Source organism: Rhinopithecus bieti, unplaced genomic scaffold (assembly GCF_001698545.2).
Source record: "Rhinopithecus bieti isolate Rb0 unplaced genomic scaffold, ASM169854v2 scaffold_8601, whole genome shotgun sequence".
Classification (NCBI taxonomy): domain Eukaryota; kingdom Metazoa; phylum Chordata; class Mammalia; order Primates; family Cercopithecidae; genus Rhinopithecus; species Rhinopithecus bieti.
The window spans coordinates 1,645,906-1,665,995 of NW_016806193.1; positions in this window are offsets into that span (position 1 = coordinate 1,645,906).

A 20,090-nucleotide genomic window follows, 5' to 3' on the forward strand; every position below is an offset into this window, starting at 1 on the left:
AAAAAAAAAAAAAAAAAAAAAAAAAAAAAAAAAAGAGACAGAGAGAGAGAATAAACTTTCTAAGAAGTTGTCTGATTTGTGAAATTGCAAACAAAAATTTTGAAGACGGGGCACAGAAAAGGAGGAAGAGTTCTTTAGTCAGTGACTAGATGAAAGGAATTTGTTCTGAACACACACTTTGGCACACAGTAGCCGTTTAGTCAGTAGCCATTTAGCCATTAACTTGAGCACATTTGTTCTCTGTCCCCACTGAATACAGGTTGAAGGAATATTTAGAGAATTCTGGCTTGAAAGGGTGAAAAACTAACAACCTGCCCCAGTCAGTCCCCCATGGGTATTGAACTCTGGAAGATTTTGTTGGATAAGTCTGAGAGTCCAGTCCTACAATTTTACACAATTTGTTAAACGTAAAACATTGCTTTGGCTTCACTTGCTGATTTTCCTTTCTCTTCCATTTCTGACAAACTCAAATTTACTGGGTGCCTGCTATATGCCAGGCTCCAAATGTTGAACGTAGCTTATTTTGTTTCATACCCAAGGGGCTGTCAAGGACACACAGACTGTGATCACAGACACATTTTAGACTTGCATTGTCCAATACAGTAGCCACTGGCCACATACGATTATTGAAATTTAAATTTATCTTAATTAAGTAAAATTTAAAATTCAGTCTCTCAGTTACACTAGCTATGTATCAAGCACTCAATAGCCACATGTGGTTATGACAACGCTGCTGGACAGCACAGATATAGAGCATTTCTATCACTGCACAAAGCACCATTGGATAGCAGTTTTAGACCTTTCAGAGTTGTCTCTACCTCCTGTGAAGTCATTTTAAGCAGAAAAGCTGCCATTCATTGAGCGCTCCTCTGGGCCAAGCAAGCAAGATTCTGGGTCAGTTACATAAGATCATCTCACCACAGCTTGCTGCCTCACGTCTCAACCCATTTTATTTATTTATTTATTTTTTGTAGAGCTGTGGTCTCACTTAGTCTCGAACTCCTGGCTTCGAGCAATCCTTCTGCCTCAGCCTGCCAAAGTGCTGGGATTATAAGAGTAAGCCACTGAGCCCAGCCTCACCCCATTTTAGAGATGAGGAAACCTGAGGATAGAGAGGCCAAGTAGCTTTCTTACCATCATCACACAGCAAGTGAGCAGCAAAGCCCAGGGGGTTTGACTTTAAAGGCTTTGCTCATTCTGATGGCCCCACCTTCCAAGGGCATTGTCCCCAAGCGTGAGTGAAAGCACCACTGTGGACAAGAAAGAACTGCTGGGGATCCTGGCCCTTTTGACAGGAAAAGTGGCCTTGGGGTCAGACAGGCTAGAGGACCAAGGTTGGTTCTGCCAATGACCATGTCAGTGATATTACCTAAGTCACTTAGATCTCTGAATATATGTAAAGTGGTAGAGCTCAACTTGTAGAAGTATGAGGATTAAATGAGAATATACACATAAGCACCTGGCACAGTATCTGGCACACAGTAGCCAGTTAGTACATGCACACATGAGTATTACTTCCGGAGTGAATCCTTTTCTTTTGCTTAAGCAGCAAACAGCAAGAGTTGCCTTGCTCCCTGCAATACACATTTCTGAGTCTGGCATGCCACCTGCTGGTCTCTCCTGGATACATCATCCAGCCCCCTGTTCTCCCCAGAAGGGCCAGTGCCCAGAGTGTTCCCAGAAGGCTGGGCTGTAAAACAGGAACATCCTATCTGAGTATTCAGATATTTTTTTGTAAAGTCCCTTTCACATTGTGGCTCCTCTGAGAATTTAGGATAAGCTTAGATCTTGCTAAGTTTGCTGAAATCTTCTTTGTTGCCAGGTAGATAGAGAAGATGGACTTCTTTGGGACCCTGTGTTCAATGTTATTCTATGTTGCCAGGGTCTTCTAGCTGCAGGCTATCTACAAGCACAGGGTCTTTACTGTTATGGCTGGTATTCCCTTCCATCTGATGCTGAACGTAAGTCCCACCTCTCCACCCCATATCCTATCAATCTAAAAGTCCTGTTGGGTTTTTCTCTCCGAAATATATATTTACAATCTGTCTAAGCCCCTTTGTATTCTCTGCCACCATCATCCCTCACCTGGACCACTGCATTAGCCTCCCGATCTTCTTGCATCTCCTCCCTTCCCCCTGCTGTCCATTCTCCACGCAGCAGCTAGAGCTGTGGTCCTACCTGCCGTAGCTATGGAATGCCTTGGGGAACATTCAAGACCTACCAACACCCAAGGGCCAAACCCTGACTAATTAAATCAGAATCTAGGCATAGTGGGTAGAAGGTCTCTCAACATTCGTAGCTCATGAAAGCTCCTGCATGATTCTTTTATTTTATTTTCGAGACAGAGTCTTGCTCTGTCACCCAGGTTGGAGTGTAGTGGTGCCATCTCGGCTCACTGCAACCTCAACCTCCCAGGTTCTAGCGATTCTCCGGCCTCGGCCTCCCAAGTAGCTGGGACTATGTGTGTGCCACAACACCCAGCCAATTTTTTGTATTTTTAGTAGAGATGGGGTTTCACCATGTTGCTCAGGCTGGTCTCAAACTCCTGATCTCAAGTGATCTACCTGCTTTGGCCTCCCAAAGTTAGATGATTTTTTGTGTGGCCAGGATTGAGAATCACTGAGCTTCCAGTCCAGACCAGTAGCAGCATCTCCTGGAGGGCTTATTAAAATACAGACTGTGAGTTCCACTCCCAGAGCCTGTGATTCACTAGGCCAGAAGTGGACCTGCGAATTTCCATGCCTCACAAATTCCCAGGTGATGCTCCTGGGCTGAGGATCACACTTTGAGAACTACTGTTGTAAAAATCTAAGGTGGACCATGAAACTCCTGTTTAAATGACTTATTACACTTACATATGTATATTTTAAAAATTCACCTTCTGTACCATGGCCTGTCAGGCAGGGTGAGACCTATCAATCTAAAAGTCCTGTTGGGTTCCTAGCTCCTGGCCTCTCACACTCTCTGCTAACCACTCACTGGCCTCCTATCTGCCTCTTGACCACCACAGGTAGTCACCTAAAGACCTTTGCAAGAGCCTCTCTCTCTGCTCAGATGGTGCCCCCTCTAGCTATTCTGTTGTCTGATTGTCTCTCAGTCTCCAGGGCTCATAGAAATGTCACCGCCTCAGGGAGAGCTTCCCTGAATGTCACATTCAACATGTTCCTCACCTTCCCCTCACCCCTTGTTCCCTATCTCAGCAAACTGTTTATTTCCTTTATAGCATCTGTTACAATTTGCAATTATTTTATGTCTGTTGACTTAAAATACATTTACCTCTCTGCAAGAATGCAAGTTTTAAGAGGGCAGAAACTTCTTGTTCACTACCTGGCACATAGTAGGTACCCAATAAATGATTACTGAATGAAGGGTTGAAGAGAAGCACGAATCAGGGAGTATAAAGGTTAGAAGTAATAGTATTAACAGAAGTGGGAGCCCTGTCCTGCTTCTGTTATGTCCCCCGAGGGCTTCCTGTGTGCTCATCTTTTAATATTACATCTTTAATTCACACAACCGGGCAAGGTAAGGTCATATTCTCTTCAATTTACACATGTGGAAATGGAGACCTAGAAAGGCAGGGACACTAGGCTGAGATCACACAGCTAAAAGTGGCAGAGTCGGCCGTGAATCCAGGCTGCTCCTGGATTATCCTAAGATATCCTAAGATATGGAAGGAAGGAAAAAAGAGGCAGCAAAAGGAGAACTGGAAAAGCTGTTCCCGCAGGGCATTTTTTATTTTGCTCTAAACTCGTATCCAAGGTAAAAATATTAGAGCTGAAATCAAAGAACCCTTGCCCTACTTTCCAGGTCTCTGATTCTCCCAGAATCGCTTCAGAAGAGAGTGATCAGGCAATGATGGGTGTCTCAACTTTTAAGACTTTTAAAATAGCTGGCTCAGAGCGTTTGGAAGAATAGCACAGGCAGGAAATGGCAAGGCAGGATCTGAACCCAGCCCAACTTCCTGCACAGCCTGCCCAAGCTTTCGCACACGGCACAGACAGTATCTCATTCAACGTTCTTTTGTAGTGGCCCACCTCCTTACTGTGCTGGTTAAGGTAACATTCTAGATGCTGTAGCAGATAACCAGTCTCCTTCCCAAACTCAATGGCTTCATGTAATAAAAATTTCTCTTTCACCTCCCAGAAAGTCCAAAATCAGTGCTCCCAGTCTGCAGGCAGAGTTGTCTCCTCCAAGCAGTATTTCAGAGACCCAGGATTCTTCCATCTGGTGGCTCTTCCATGTCTAGCAGGTGGCCTCCCATTGTGGCTAGGGAAGGGGACGGAGGAGCATGAGATGGGCCAGGCCTGGCAGTGGTGCATGTCATTTCCACCCACATGCACTGGCTAGAACTCAGTGACATGGTCATACTTAACCGCAAAAAAAAAAAAAAAAAAAAAAAAAAAAGCTTGGAAATAGAGCATAGTGGCCAAAGCTATCTCACAGCTAACTAGTCTCATTTCCTAATAGTCTGATGAGTTTCTGTGTCCCACCCACCACCCGCTGGACATCTCCTCTCACTGATAAAAGAATTATCATAATTATAATTATAGAGAAGACTTCAAATGCAACCAGGAGAAGGGCCACCTTGATCTTAAATTCAGATCATACAGAGGTAATGACAGGTCTCCAATGTTCCTGTCGAGGAGCCTGAAGGTTTAGAGAAGGGCAGGGGAAAGAAGAGGTTAAATGTACAATTTGCTCAAGTCCAGACCTGGCTAAGAAAGGAAGACGTCTCTGTCCACCATTTTGGTGTTGTTAACAAAGTCTACCTTGATTTCAATTCTAGATATTTTAGAATTTCATCAATTAAGCAAACATTTATTGAGCATCCAAAAGTTGGCAGATATAGTCCTAGGGATAGTCCTTTGGGATATCAAATAAAGGGATGAATGAATATGAGGTGAGTTCAGCTCTATTCTTTATCTGGTTGAGATTTTGAAGACACCAGTAATAAAAATCTGATACAATTATAATATATCCAGGACTGTATTCAACACTTGATATAAATTATCTCATTGAATCTTCCCAATAATTCTATGAGGTAAATACTATTATTACCCCCATTTTACAGAAGAGGAAACAAAACTAAAGAGATGAAATAGTTGTCCAAAATCTCAATTGCTCCCAAGAAGAGAAAAGAATGATTTTTAACAACATGACACTGCCTGTATTATGAAATTACAGTGCTATCTGCACATAGAGACAGGCATAATTCAATTGGTTTTGGAAAATAGAGGGAGGTTTAGAGTTCTAAACAATTACTGGGCTGGGTGCAGTGGTTCATGCCTATAATCCCAACACTTTGAGAAACCAAGGTGGGAGGACTGATTGAGGCCAGGAGTTCAAGACCAGCCTGGGCAACATAGTGAAACCGTATCTTTACAAATTTTTTTTTTTTTTAAATTAGCCAGGCATGATGGCACATGCATGTAGTCCTAGCTACTTAGGTGGCTGGGGAGGGAGGATTCCTTGAGCCCAGGAGTACAAGGTTGCAATGAACTATGATTGTGTCACTGCAGTTCAGCCTGGGCAACAGAGCAAGATCCTGTCTCAAACAAAACAAAAAACAGTTACCAAATCCAAGAACAGGTCATAACTGGGGTTAAGAGTGCCCTGTGTAATTTAAAAAGTGACTTTGAAGCCAAGCAAGCTCTGTGACCCTGGAGGAGGAGACACTTTGTCTCCCTATTCTTTAGTTTCCTCTTCTGCAAAGTAAGGAAGCTGGCCTAGATGCACTTGAAGTTCTTTTCTTCCTCTGTAAAAGCAGCATGGCAAATGGGAAGGACTGATGTTTTCATAAGCCAGATTCAGGGAAACTCTTTCTGCCTATCTGAGCCTCCATTTTCCCATCTATGAAATTGGAATTAGGTCGGATTTGCTAATTTTTCTCTCCCTAGTGTCTGGCACAGGGAAGATAATAGGGTCTTAATAAATCTTGGTCACCCCATTAATGTTCCACCTGATTAGAGATGGCAGCAATCCATTGCATGCACAGAAGGCAGAATTGCATGAATAGAGATCTGCCTCTGAGCTCTGAGCTCTGAGCTGCTTCTGAGAGCACAGGGTGTCAACCTCCATCCTGAGGCATGGTGGCCATTTTGGGAATGGCTGGCTCCTGGCTCAGAGAAATGGCCTGCAGTTGAGGAGGCAGAGTGTAATGTTTCACAAAGCCTCCCTTGCCACCTCTGCCCATACCCCACACTCTCTCCATCATGCGCAGGGCAAACTCTGGCTCCCAACGAATCTGCATTTCCACCATTCACTCAGAATCCCCAACAGTCAGGTTCAGGACTTTGGGGCACAGAGTTCTGAGAGAGAGAGAATATTAGATGTCCCCTCAGGCCTCCCCAGCAAGCCTTATTTCTTACGATTACTTCAGGGATGCTCCCAGGAGCTTTGCCCGCCTGGCAGATATTGCATAAGGCAGAAGCCAGAGTGGATGAAAAGCAGCGTCTTGGAACGGTTGCCTGGTTACCGGTGGCCTGGGTCACATGGTCTTCTCCCTTCGGAGTGGCCCAGGGCTAGCCTGCAAAGAGCAGGAGTGCAGGGAAGGGGCATGAGTTCCCAGGGAAGGCGGGGAGGGGAGGAGAGGCAATGAGAAGCAGCTGCTATACACTGCACTTTCGTTCCCCTGCAGCCCGACTGCCTGCATGTCGGGCCAGGACAGGAGCACCAGGCCACCTGGGTGGGGAGCCTGGCTCTCTTGCTTCCCAGGTGGAGGACGTGGACAAGTTAACTCAGCCTGTGGGCACCTGTCTTTCCTCACCTGTAAAATTAGTCTAATAATAGTGCAGACCTCACTCAGTTGTGACAAGGCTGCAAACAAGAAAACAGAGAAAAGGGGCCCAGCACAGGGCTGGGAACGCACTAGACTGAACGTGAATACACCGGTGTTGCCCAGCAGGGCTGGGGGCTGGTGGCCAGACTAACAGAAATCCTGAGTCAGGACAGCTACCTAATGTGGCAGCCCAGGGCACAATGCAAACACATGCTTGTTTTCCCACAGGCAAGAGACAGGTACCCAAACATAAAGCCCTACCCCACTTCTGTGGCCCCTTTTGTGCTGTGTATTTGCTATTTAATGCTATGCTCCCTTGGGCATGGAGCTACGGGACAGGAGCATGTAGGCACTCACAGGCACCCAGGAGTCTTCCCCTGCAGTGTGGCCCACCAGTGCCCATCTGCTGCCAGGTCCCCTACACTGAGGCAAGAGGAACCGGGGAAGGGAAGCCAGGCATCCTCCTTTCCCACGGGCCCTTCACCCCAATCCATGGTGGACAGGTACCCTCACCTCTCGCAACCTCCTTGTCAGAGGCTCTAGCACAGGGGAAAGGCTTGCCCTGCCAGTTGCCCCCCTGAAGGCACCACGATATCATCAACCTCTAGGGCAGGCATGGCTGCAGTCATGTCCTACCTAAATGCTGTGGGATGTGCATGCTCAGCCTCCCGTGCCAGTGCCCTGCAGAGAGCAGAGTGGAAGCTGTTGGGGGGAAGAGAGAGAAGAAGGGATGTGAGGAGGGGATAGCAGGGTGTTGGGGAAGCTGGAACTGAGAACCCACCTGGTGAGGGAGGGGCCGGACTGCACTTGAACTGAGGCTCTTAGCCTGGGTGCCTGCTGTGTTATCTCACAGACTTCATTTACAAACTACACATTGAAAGACAAGATTATGAAGAATTTCAAGACACGACAGTAGAACATCAAATCCCTAGCACAGGCTTTTGTGTCACTGAGCAGGTTGCGCACCAGCCGACCCTGTTCTGAGTTGTTGTCGTGGCTCTGTCACTAACTCTCCCTCTCCGGGCCTCGGTTTTCCTTTCTCTACATGAGGGGGTAGGGCTAGATGCTTTCTAGACCCTCTTCATGCTTTTATGTTTCATGATGTGTCCCACTAGCTGTGTGGACATGGGCAAGTCCCTTCCCTTCTCTGGGGATCAGTTTCCCTAAAAATTGAGAATTTGGGAATCCTGAAGGGCCCTGCCAGGGTTACTGCTTATAGAGATGCCTTTTCCTATCCCCTCCTGTGTTTGAGGGGACTTCTTTTCTTTTGCAGAAGGAAAGACAAAGTTGTCCACCAGGTGCTGGGGTATGGGGCTGGATAGAACATTCCTTTTCTCCTTCTGCCCACATTGGTGAGCTTGGGGACTGTGGGGCAAGAAAGAAGGGAGGGAAGGCTCGTTAAGGAACAGAGAGGCAAAGAAGCATCACGTGAGAAGGTAAGCAAGGAGGCAGCCTTGGGAGATGCTTTCATTCACTCATTCATTCAGCAACAGTGAAACAGCAAAAGAATGTAACACTCACCGTTTTTGTGTAAGGGGCTTTTACCCATCCTGCATGTAGGCTAGGATAATTTTAGAGCACTGAGATAATACACAAAAAATAGCAATCATGTAGTTTTAAAAGCTAACTCTGGGGTTATAGGGAAAGTATGTAAACAATTATGTTTTGTTAAAGATCCATATAGATAATACACAAAAACAGCAATCACGTAGTTTTAAAAAATAACTCTGGGGTTAAAGGAAAAGTATGTAAACAACTATGTTTTATTTAAAGATTTATAGGAGCATTGTGACCTGACCAAGACAAAGGAGTTCCCAACCTCTTCAGGCCCTCGCTGGCACCCAGATGTCTGCAGTCATCAGTTATGTCTTGATCCCAACTCCCTCTTATTCCCCCGCCCTTTACATAAAAAAGAGCCTGAAATTTGTACTGACTTAAGATGGCATTTTAGGACCTTAGTCTACCATCTTCTCGGTTTGCTGGCTTTCTGAAAAACCTGCTTTTCCTCCCACCAAGTCTCATTTCTTGAGTTTTGGCTTTCAAGCAGAGAGCAGCTGAACCTGGGTCTGGTTACAATTCATTCATTCATTCGTTCATTCATTTACCTGGATGGTTGCAGCAGCCTCTGCCCCCATCTCCCTGCTCTGTACTCACTCCCTTTCAATCTTCTGCTCCTCACAAGGGCCTAAGGGAGCTTCTGATGTGATAAACAGAACCATGTCGTTCCTCCTGAAAGCCTTTGTCAGTTAGAATTAGGTTTAGCTGTGACAGAAAATGCACACTAACAGTGGCTTCAGCAAGATAGATGCTTTTCTCTCCCTCCCAGAAGCATCTGGCAGCTGGCTACCTGAGACTATGGCAGTTCAACAGGTTCAGGAATCCAGGCTCTATCTACATTGTGGCACCTCCAATCCTGGCTTTCATTTCCAGCGTCACTTCAGAGTCTGAGGTGGTGCTGGGGTTCCAGTCATTTAATCTATACTCCAATATAGCAGCAAGGAGGGGTGGGGACACACATCCTCCTTTCAAAGATACTAGTCAGAAGTTGCATACACCACCCCAGCTTAGATTCTAGCAGCCAGAGCTTAAGTCACATGACCACATCTGCAAAAGAGGCTGGGAAAAGTTGTTCTTTTTTTTTTTTTTGAGACGAAGTCTCGCTCTATCGCCCAGGCTGGAGTGCAGTGGCCGGATCTCAGCTCACTGCAAGCTCCGCCTCCCTGGTTCATGCCATTCTCCTGCCTCAGCCTCCCGAGTAGCTGGGACTACAAGCACCCGCCACTTCGTCCGGCTAGCTTTTTGTATTTTTTTTTTAGTAGAGACGGGGTTTCACCATGTTAGCCAGGATGGTCTCGATCTCCTGACCTCATGATCCACCCGTCTCGGCCTCCAAAAGTGCTGGAATTACAGGCTTGAGCCACCGCGCCCGGCCGGAAAAGTTGTTCTTATTCCAGGCAGCCACATGCTCAGTTCAACTTTGTGGATTTTATGAATGAGGACAAAGGGGAGAATAGATACTTGTGGACAACTGTTGATCTTTGCCACATAGTCCTTCCGTAGCTCCCTACTGCACTTGAAATAAAACCCAAACTCTTTCCTATGCCTGCAAGGTCCTGGCTGTTTTCCCACCCTTTCTCTTCCCTCATCCTGCTTCAGGCCTGCTGGCCTCTTCCCGCTTTCTCAAAGACCATAGTTGTTTCCTGTCCGGGGCTATCTGTCCACGCTGTTTCCTGGTTGGAATATGCCTTCATCCCACTCTATGAGTCTGTCCCTTCTCCTCTTCTAGGTCTCAGCTTGCGTGTCACCTTCTCACAGAGGCTTCCCCAACCACCATACTTCTCCTCGTCATTTTTTCTTGGGTCCTTTCTTTGTTTCTTTATAGCATGAAAGACATCTTGGAACTAGCTATTAAATTATCTGATAAGCACAACAAAGCATGAATGCTCGCATCAATGGTTGCTAGCCTTTTTGGTTTGTCTCCCCCATTCAAAAGGAAATTCTATGGGGGAGGCTTTGTGTCTTGTTCACAACCCCATCCCTGGAGTTTCTCTCTACAACTACATATTGGTCTCCCACTAGGTGCCAGGAACCTAAAAGACAGTAAGCACATTCAGTTTTCATCTCAGCTGCAGGGCAGCCAAGAGGTGAGGACTGGGGTTCATCTCCTGGAGATGAGGCAGAGAGCTCAGCAGAGACAGGGATAAAGGAGTTCAGTAAGATTGTAAGAAGAGCCCTGCAGCTTCCAGGAAGGGGATTAGAGATCCTTTTAGCCTCATTGCTGGCTCCATCCTATGTCTCCACCTTTATGCGAATGTGTTCCTTTGTCCTACTTTTAACTTACATCAGACTATTGTGTGGTCCTTATCCTCCTAAGCAGCTTTGTATCCTTTCTGGAAGAGGGTGGGGGTATAAACAAACAAATACACGATAAAAATACAGGAGATATTTGGGTATATCCAGTTGCTAGGAATAGAAACCTACTCCAAGCAGTGCCAGGCCTCTCTGAATTACAGAGCCAAGCAAGCATCCAGCAGTTTACTTGCCCTGTCTTGCTGGGTGTCTTAAAGGACCTCAACTGGATGTGTCCAGAAAGCAACTTAGTTTCCCTCAAACTGGTCTTCCCCTAGTATTGGTAAACCAGTTGTCTAAGAAGCCAGTGGCTACCCTCAGTAGGTAGTATTGTAGCAATTTACAAGAGGGTTTCTCAACCTGGGCACTGCTGACATTTTGGGCTGGGTAATTTCTTGTCATAGGGACTGTCCTGTGCATTGCAGGATATATAGCAGCATCTCTGGCCTCTATCCCTAGATATCAGTAGCACTCCAGCCCCAGCTGTGACAACCAAAAATGTCTTCTTTGAGAATCACTGGTTTAGAAAACAGACTTGAACTTCAAGCTGTGTGTTCACATCTCAACTCAGACTGTGTGCTATGGAACCCTGGACAAGGTATTTAAACTTTTTGTGCCTCAAGTTACTCCTTTATAAAGTGAGGAAAATCATAGTTTCTACTTCATGGATTAAATGAGCTAATATATGTAAAGCACTTAGAATGATGCCTGGCACCATATTAGCTATTTATTACTTTTGAAATTACTCCTTCCCTTCCCCTCATTCCTTAACCAAATCCATCATCATTTCTAGATAATTTTAATTCATGAGATAATTTTACTCTAAAATCCACCTACCTTTCTCCAACAGCAGCCTTGCCCAAACCACTGGCATCTCTTACCTCTGAATAAGGCTTCCTGCAATTCTCACTCAACAGAGAAGCCAGTTTGGCCTATTTAAGCCATTCTATGCTTAAAACCAGTCTACCAAGTCCCATTGTTCTTAGGAAAATGCCCTGCACCAATGGGCTAGAGATGAAATAAACATGACCCTGGTGCATCTCTACAGCCTGTCTCCTAACTTCATCTTGTTTGCTAATTTCACCAGCAATGTTTTATCTCTCCATTTCTCAAAGTTACCATTCCCCCTCCTAATTTCAAGGCCCTTAAGTGTTCCAGACCCTCTGCTTGCAACCTCAGACAAGGCTATTTTTAAAGCAGTGATCAAGGGCTTTTTCAAAGTAAAGACCAGCCACTTCCCTGGAAAAGCAGAAAGAACGTAAGTGATTGAGCCAGGCAGGACCACCTTGTCCACTGGGGTAGTGTATGCACTGTACAGACACGCTTAGCTAAGGAAACAAGTAGGAACTGCAACTCATCCCAAGCTCCACTTGTCAAACCACACTCTGGTGCAGAGCCATCTGCTCCCCAAGCTGTTTTTGTGCAGAGCTATGCTCTTTGAAAAAGGGTTATTTTTGCTAATTTGCAATGAAGGTGCCACACAGGCTAGTGGCAACCCTGTAGTCAGAACACACAGTAGGTTGATAGTAATGGAGCTACATTTTAACATGTGTATTTCTTGTCTCTTGTAAAGACATTGAAGATAAGAGGAGATACCCATTATGCAAACCGACTAGCTCTCCCGCACTCTTTCTTTCTATAGTTAGAAATTGAAGCTGGGTGCAGTGGTTGGCACTTGTAATCCCAGCTAGTCAGGAGGCTGAGGCAGGAGCATTACTTGTGCCCAGGATTGCGAGTCCAGCCTGGGCAATGTGGTGAGTCTCCATCTCTAAAAGAAATGTTTTTTAAAGTGAGATGTTCTTGCATCACTGGTATTAGTACAGAGATGAGGCAGGCTTGAGAAAAAACTGTCCCTTACTTTGTACACTGAGCAATTGGACAAATTTCAAGTCTTGGAGTGAAGCAATTAGCACTTTTCATAATTAAATTCATAATAAAATACCTTCTGGGAATTCAATATCTTTTTTAATTATCTATTCTTATTAACCTCATTCATCTGTCTCATAAAAAATGTAAACTAAGCCTAGCCATAAAGAACACATATCCCAGCAAATATAATTAGCACTAAACATTTAGCCACACAGTTAATACACTTCTGAGCCAAAAGGGACCACCTAGTACAAACATTCACCTTAGTGATGAGAAGCTTGAGGCTCAGAGGTTGAAAGCAATGTGCCCTGCATCACTGGGCTCAGGTCATTGCTAAGAGTATACGCAGGTCTCCTGCTTGCTGGGCCACACTAGAAAAAGAAAAGAAAATGAAACCTCACTTTCTTATCTGGTAAGAATTGCACATGAAACCCATGTTTCTGATTGCTTGGTCTTTACACAAGGGGCACTTTTCCAGGGTACTGGTTGGTGAGTCTCTGTCCAATCAAATTATAATCAATTACAAAAACAGTATTGATTATAATTAATAGTAGTTTTTTTGATACAACATATTTGAGAGTATCTCTGTCGGACAAAATACAGATCCTGGGTTGCCAAAGCCTGGGCAAAGACAAGTTTTATCATTCTCTTGTTCTTTAATAGGATCGAGGCCTCTGAGACTACCATATTTTAAGCAAACCTAAGACCGGCACGTGTAGATTTGCAGAATATAAAAGTGAGTGCTTCCCTAAAAGGGCTAAGCAAAAGATTCCAAGAATATTTCCCTTGCATATTTAAATGAGAATCAATTTTTAAAATCCATGTACACCCATTTTGAACTCTGTGTCACAGAAGTCAGCATTTAATTATGTGCACGTGTGATATCCCAGTGGGTATAATTGGGGAGTTGACGTTGAAGTGCACAGAACAGGGTATGCTGCAGTTGGGCAGACCCAGATTTAAATCCTGGCTATACCACTACTAATCATCACCCTCCGAAAGTCACTTCACTTCTCTGAACCACAGCATATGCATTCATAAATGAGAACACTAATAGCTACCTTCCAGAGTTGAGGGAATTAAATAATATGAGAATACCATATTATTTTTAATACGTTTTATTAGTGGAATGGGATCAGAAAGGCTCAGCATACCTAGGTGAGCTGAGGCTTTTTGATCCCATTGCCCCAATAAAACTGTGAGGTCTTTGTAAGGCCTTTGCCTATTATCTTCATCTTGGTGTCTGCAATGCCAAATATGAGGTCTTATATAAAGTATGTACTCAATAAACGTTTATTGAATTAACAGAGGAGTGTGGGAACGGGTTACGTCTTTCCTGTAACTGGCACTAACCAGCAGTAGTGGGTTGAATAGTCCCCGCTCCACCCCCAAATACATTCACATCCTAACCCCTAGAACCTGTGAATGTGACCTTATTTGGAAAAACGGTAATGTAAGGATCTCCTGGATTATCTGGGTGGGACCCAAATCCAGTGAGTCCTTATGAGAGACAGAGGCAAAGACATAGACACAGAGGAGAAGGCCATGGAAAGATGGAGGCAGAGATTGGAGTGATATAGCCACAGGAACACCTGGAGCCACCAGAATCTGGAAGAGCAAAAGGAGGGATTCTCCTTTAGGGCCTCCAGAGGCAGCATGGCCCTGCACACTTGGACTGACTTCTGCTCCAACTTCTGGCCTCCACCACTGTGAGAGAATACATTTCTGTTATTTCAAGCCACCCAGTTTGTGGTCATTTGTTGCGGCAGCCCTAGTAAATGACTATACCAGCACATAGGAGGCACTCATGCTTAACACTGGAACTTAATGCTTAAACACTGGAAGTAGTCAAGTGAAGGGATTTGGACTCATGTTTTGATATCAAATCCTTAAACTCTACTGTACACCCAAAGCGTGTTACCCAAGCTGGCTCAACTATGATCTAGAAATTTGGGGTACAGTACATTAACCTTGGAAATTCCACTGTAACAGGAGCCAGAAACTCTAATAAGCCACTCAGATGACACTACTTATTTTCCTAGAAGAATACACCAGGTTCTTCCTCTAGCCTGACCCGGACTAGCCACCCATGGCAGATAGTGCTAATAGATAGTAACCGCTTCTTGCTGAGCATCAGAGATGCCACCTAGACATCCTGATGAGGGCACCAAAGAGCAGCTGGACATTCAATCTAGAGCTCAGGGTGGATCAGAGTCAGCCCACAGCATGGCTCCCACCTCCAGCCTGAGTTCCAGTGCATGTGTCCAGCTGCTCCTTGACTCTCCCCCTGGATGTCTCTCACCTGGCATGTGTCCGACTGAACCCCTGATCCCCCGACCCCATTTGTTACTTCGCCAGTGTCTTCCAACTCAGAAACAAGCCACTCCATTCTTCCAGTTACACTGTTCTCTTAGATTCCTCCCTTGGTCTCACATCCCTCAGCCGATCATGTTGGTACTGCCTTAAGAAGACATCTAGAATCCAGTCACTTCGCACAATTTCTACTGGTACTGCAGATCACTGTGACTTCTAGATCTCCCCCATCCCCCCCCCCTTTTTTTTGAGACAGAGTCTCGTTCTGTCACTCAGGCTGAAGTGCAGTGGTGTCATCTCAGTTCACTGCAACCTCCACCTCCTAGGTTCAAGCGATTTTCATGCCTCAGCCTCCCGAGTAGCTGAGATTACAGGCATGTGCCACCACACCTGGCTATTTTTTGTATTTTTAGTAGAGATTAGATTTACCGTGTTGGCCAGGCTGGTCTCGAACTCCTGGCCTCAGGTGATCCACCCGCCTTGTGCTCCCTCCCAAAGTGCTGGGATTACAGATGTGAGCCACCACACCCGGCTTGGACTGGTCTATTTTAAGAGCTTTTTCCTAACTAGTTTTTCTGCTTTTCTCCCAGCCTAATGACATTCTATTCACCAATAGGTAGCCAGAGAAAGCTTTTTAAAACCCAAGTCAAGTCAAATGGCTTCCTACCTCATTCAGAAAGGAATTCAGGCTCCTGATCCTGGTTCCTAAGGAAATGTATCAATTGCCCCCATCCCAATATCCTGCCCCATTCTCCTCTGTTTTCATCTTTTACTACTTTCCCCTCACTCATAACTCAAGTCCCCTGGCCTCCTTGCTGTTCCTTTAAAATGCCAAGTGTGGGGCTGGCAAGATGGCTCATGCCTGCAATCCCAGCAATTTGGGAGGCCAAGGCAAATGAATCACTTGAGGTCAGTAGTTTGAGACCAGCCTGGCCAACATGGCAAAACTCTGTCTCTACTAAAAATACAAAAATTAGCTGGGCATAGTGGCTGGCACCTGTGATCCCAGCTTCTCAAGAGGCTGAGGCAGGAGGATCACTTGAGCCCAGGAGGTGGACATTGCAATGAGCCAAGATCACACCACTGCACTCCAGCCTGGGCAACACAGCAAGACTCTATCAAAAAAGAAAGAAAAAAAAAGCCAAGCACACTCTTTCCACAAGGCCTTTGCATCTCCTGTTCCCTCTACCTGGAACACTATTACCCCAGATACCAGCATAGGCCCATCACTTCCATCATTCAGGATCTAACCCCATGGCCACCCTTGAGCACCCTATATAACAGTGCCTTTCCTGTCACTTTCTGATCCCTCTGCTTTAGTTTTCTTCTTTTCATATTGCATGGCTTGTCCACAGAATGACCTTGGACATTAGGCTTAAAAATTCCACAATTTCGGCCGGGCGCAGTGGCTCAAGCCTGTAATCCCAGCACTTTGGGAGGCCGAGACGGGCGGATCACAAGGTCAGGAGATCGAGACCATCCTGGCTAACACGGTGAAACCCCATCTCTACTAAAAAAAAAAAAATACAAAAAACTAGCCGGGCGAGGTGGCCTATAGTCCCAGCTACTCCGGAGGCTAAGGCAGGAGAATGGCGTGAACCCAACAGGCGGAGCTTGCAGTGAGCTGAGATCCAGCCGCTGCACTCCAGTTTGGGCAACAGAGCAAGACTCCATCTCAAAAAAAAAAAAAAATTCCACAATTTCCTGACAGATAGCCGCAATTTAATCTGAAACCTGTAAGAGTTGTGTGGCCTTTAGATTCTGAAGGGGGAGAAAAAGTCAAATTCTGGTGAAGTTCATGTGTTCTGTATTAGTCAGGGTTCTCTAGAGGGACAGGACTAATAGGATAGATGTACATATGAAAGGGAGTTTATTAAAGACTATTGACTCACACGATCAGAAGGTGAAGTCCCACAATAGGCCGTCTGCAAGCTGAGGAGCAAGGAAGCCAGTCCTAGTCCCAAAACCCCAAAAGTAGGGAAGCTGACAGGGCAGCCTTCAGTCTGTGGCCGAAGGCCTGAGAGCCCCTGGCAAACCACTCGTGAAAGTCTAAGAGACCAAAAGCTGAAGAACTTGGAGTCCGATATTTGAGAGCAGGAAGCATCCAGCACAGGAGAAAGGTGGAGGCCGGGAGACTTAGACAGTACAGTTTTTCCACATCTCTCTGCCTGCTTTTATCCTAGCCATGCTGGCAGCTGATTAGATGGTGCCCACTCAGACTGAGGGTGGGTCTGCCTCTCCCAGTCCACTGACTCCAATGTTGATCTCCTTTGGCAACACCCTCACAGACACACCCAGGAACAGTACTTTGTATCCTTCATTCCTATCAAGTTGACACCCAATATTAACCATCATACACCTTTATCTACAGAGTGAAAGAAATGCAAAAACCAACAGTGTGTGGGTGAGAAGTCATGAGTTACACGAATATAAAGAATGTAGGTGAAGCCACCACTTCTTCTTTAGGCTTCTCTTAATAAGGAATTCAGCTGACCGATTAGACACCCCAAGATCTAGCCATACCTTAGGTATTAAACTCAGCAAACTCCAAATCTGAAAGTGCCGGTATCATTGCTTCCTTTAAGATTAAGCATATTTCAACCCTGGGGAAATTTATGATTACTAAAATATTTAAGATAATCAAGTCATAATATTAATATGTATATAAATATTTCATGTTAAAATGTATATTTTATGTGCTTATATTTACAAGAATTTGGTCTATTAGCATGAACAGATCAGCCTACTAATACTCATTTCAAATATGTAATTGAGTAATAATTGATCTTGGCTTAGAATTTTAATTTGAGATCTTATTAAGTTTATATATATTGTTAGAATATTTAAGACACTTTAAAAATTACATTTATTCTCTTAATTTAATAGATTTATGTAAATTAGGCACCTAGGAAGATTTATCAATAACACAAATGAGCTACTAAAAAGTGAAAATGAATACACAGAATTTATAAATGTAGCTTAAAATGTTTGATAGTGTTGGAATTAATTGAGTTTGCAAATGGACTCAAAAACACTCAAATGATCTTTAAAAATGCCAGCTCACATTTTTTGATACAAGTAGACATACAAGCTGAGCTTAAACCCTTGCCTTTCAAAAACATATGCCTTAAATAAATTAATCATTAATTTCTAAAACCAAGATACATTTTGAAATGGTCTTTTCTGTGCACCAAAACCATCGAGGATTTCAAACATTATTTATTTATCTCTTTTATGCCTCACTAGAAAATAAGCCCCACAAGAATGGGTATTTTGCCTAATTTATCATTGGACTCCCAGTTCCTAGGGCTGTGCCTAGCATGTAGTAAGTGCTTAGGAAAATTTTGTTGCATGAAGGCAAATGCCCTTTGCCCTGAGTCCTACAGGATTGCTGGGCACATCCTAAAGAGACTAAAGCCCACTGATTGCCTAGAAGACACCCAAGATCCTGAATCAAGTTAGATCCAAGGGTTTGGGGACAGTCCTAGGACACTGATTTCCTGGGCCTTCTGCTCCTCAAAGGCACCTATGCCTGCTACCTCCTCCATGAAGTCCTCCACTATACCCAGAGTATGTTCACCATTTACATGACTCAACATTGTAAGGTTACTTTTGTGCGGTTGGCTGAAGAGTTCTACATTTCTTTATCACCCAACACTCTCATATGCCTTTTGAATGAGTGAATGAACTAATGGACAAACAAACGGCGCTTTCGTAAAGCATACTTTTGTGCCTGTTGCTCCATAGAGATTAACGGCCCAGGCTTTAGAATCAGACAGAATGAGCTCAAACCCCAGTTCCGAGGCTGGTGGTATGTGACTTCAACCCTTGTTTAAGAAATATTGTGAGTATTGCATGCTTTAAAAATAAACATTAACCTCAATCTGCTTACCAGGCAAGATAAAGGAAAAGCTAAATGCAGGGCACCAGTGGAATCATTTAAAATTGTTTGCTTAAGATCTGTCAATAGATACCTGCAGATGTGAAGGCTTACCAGGACACGCAGGCCTTTTAGAGAAGAGCTTCAATATGGTTTACATTTCAGCCTCAGTATTTATAAACAGAACAAAATCCGGAGGGAAGAAGCCTGAGAAGATAAGCCTTTAGGTAAATAGTTCAAGAGGCACCAGAAGCTGCTTCCTGGGATGGGCCAGTAAGGCTTAACAATGGGGAGGCTGGGTGCAGTTGGAGAGTAGGGTGGGAAGGAGAAGTGGAATAGACCAGGATTTTAGATCAGTACTTCTTAAGTTTTAAAATGTATTCAAATCACCTGGGGATCTTGTTAAGTACAGCTTCTGATTCATAGGTCTGTGCTAGGGTCTAACATTTTGCATTTCTAACAAGCTCCCAGGTGATGTTGATGCTGCTGGTCTGTGGACCACAGTTTGAATAGCAACATTCTCTGGTATGAAAGCATTATACATACCTCCAAAAAGAGCAGTGAAGAAAGAAGTACAAACAATCCCCTCCCCAAAATACAGATAGTGGCTAGTGCTTTTTTATTCTCATTAAGTTAGGTGTCTTAGAAACTGTATCTTAACATAAACCACCTTGAAAAATTGCTGGTAAGATTCATTTATTTGCTCAACAAATATTTATTGAGAATCTACTAAGTGCTAGGGCTTGTTTCTAATTTTTAGGGTACAGTAGTGAGCAGCCTGCCCTTGAGGAGTTTATATTCCGGTGTGGGAAGGCAGGCTCATAAACACTTAAAGACATACACAAGCAAAAAAAAAAAAAAAGATGAAATTGCTTCATGGCTTCAAGTTGCGATACATGCCAAAGAAAATAAAACAGGACTATGTGGGGGGCAGAAAAAGATGGCCGAATAGGAACAGCTCCAGTCTCCAACTCCCAGCGCGAGCGACACAGAAGACCGGTGATTTCTGCATTTTCAACTGAGGTACTGGGGTCATCTCACTAGGGAGTGCGGGACAATCAGTGCTGGTCAGCCGCTGCAGCCCGACCAGTGAGAGCTGAAGCAGGGCGAGGCATCGCCTCACCTGGGAAGCGCAAGGGGGAAGGGAATCCCTTTTCCTAGCCAGGGGAACTGAGACACACAACACCTGGAAAATCGGGTAACTCCCACCCCAATACTGCGCTTTAAGCAAACGGGCACACCAGGAGATTATATCCCACACCTGGCTGGGAGGGTCCCATGCTCACGGAGCCTCCCTCATTGCTAGCACAGCAGTCTGTGATCTAACTGCAAGGCAGCAGCGAGGCTGGGGGAGGGGCGCCTGCCATTGCTGAGGCTTACATAGGTAAACAAAGCTGCTGG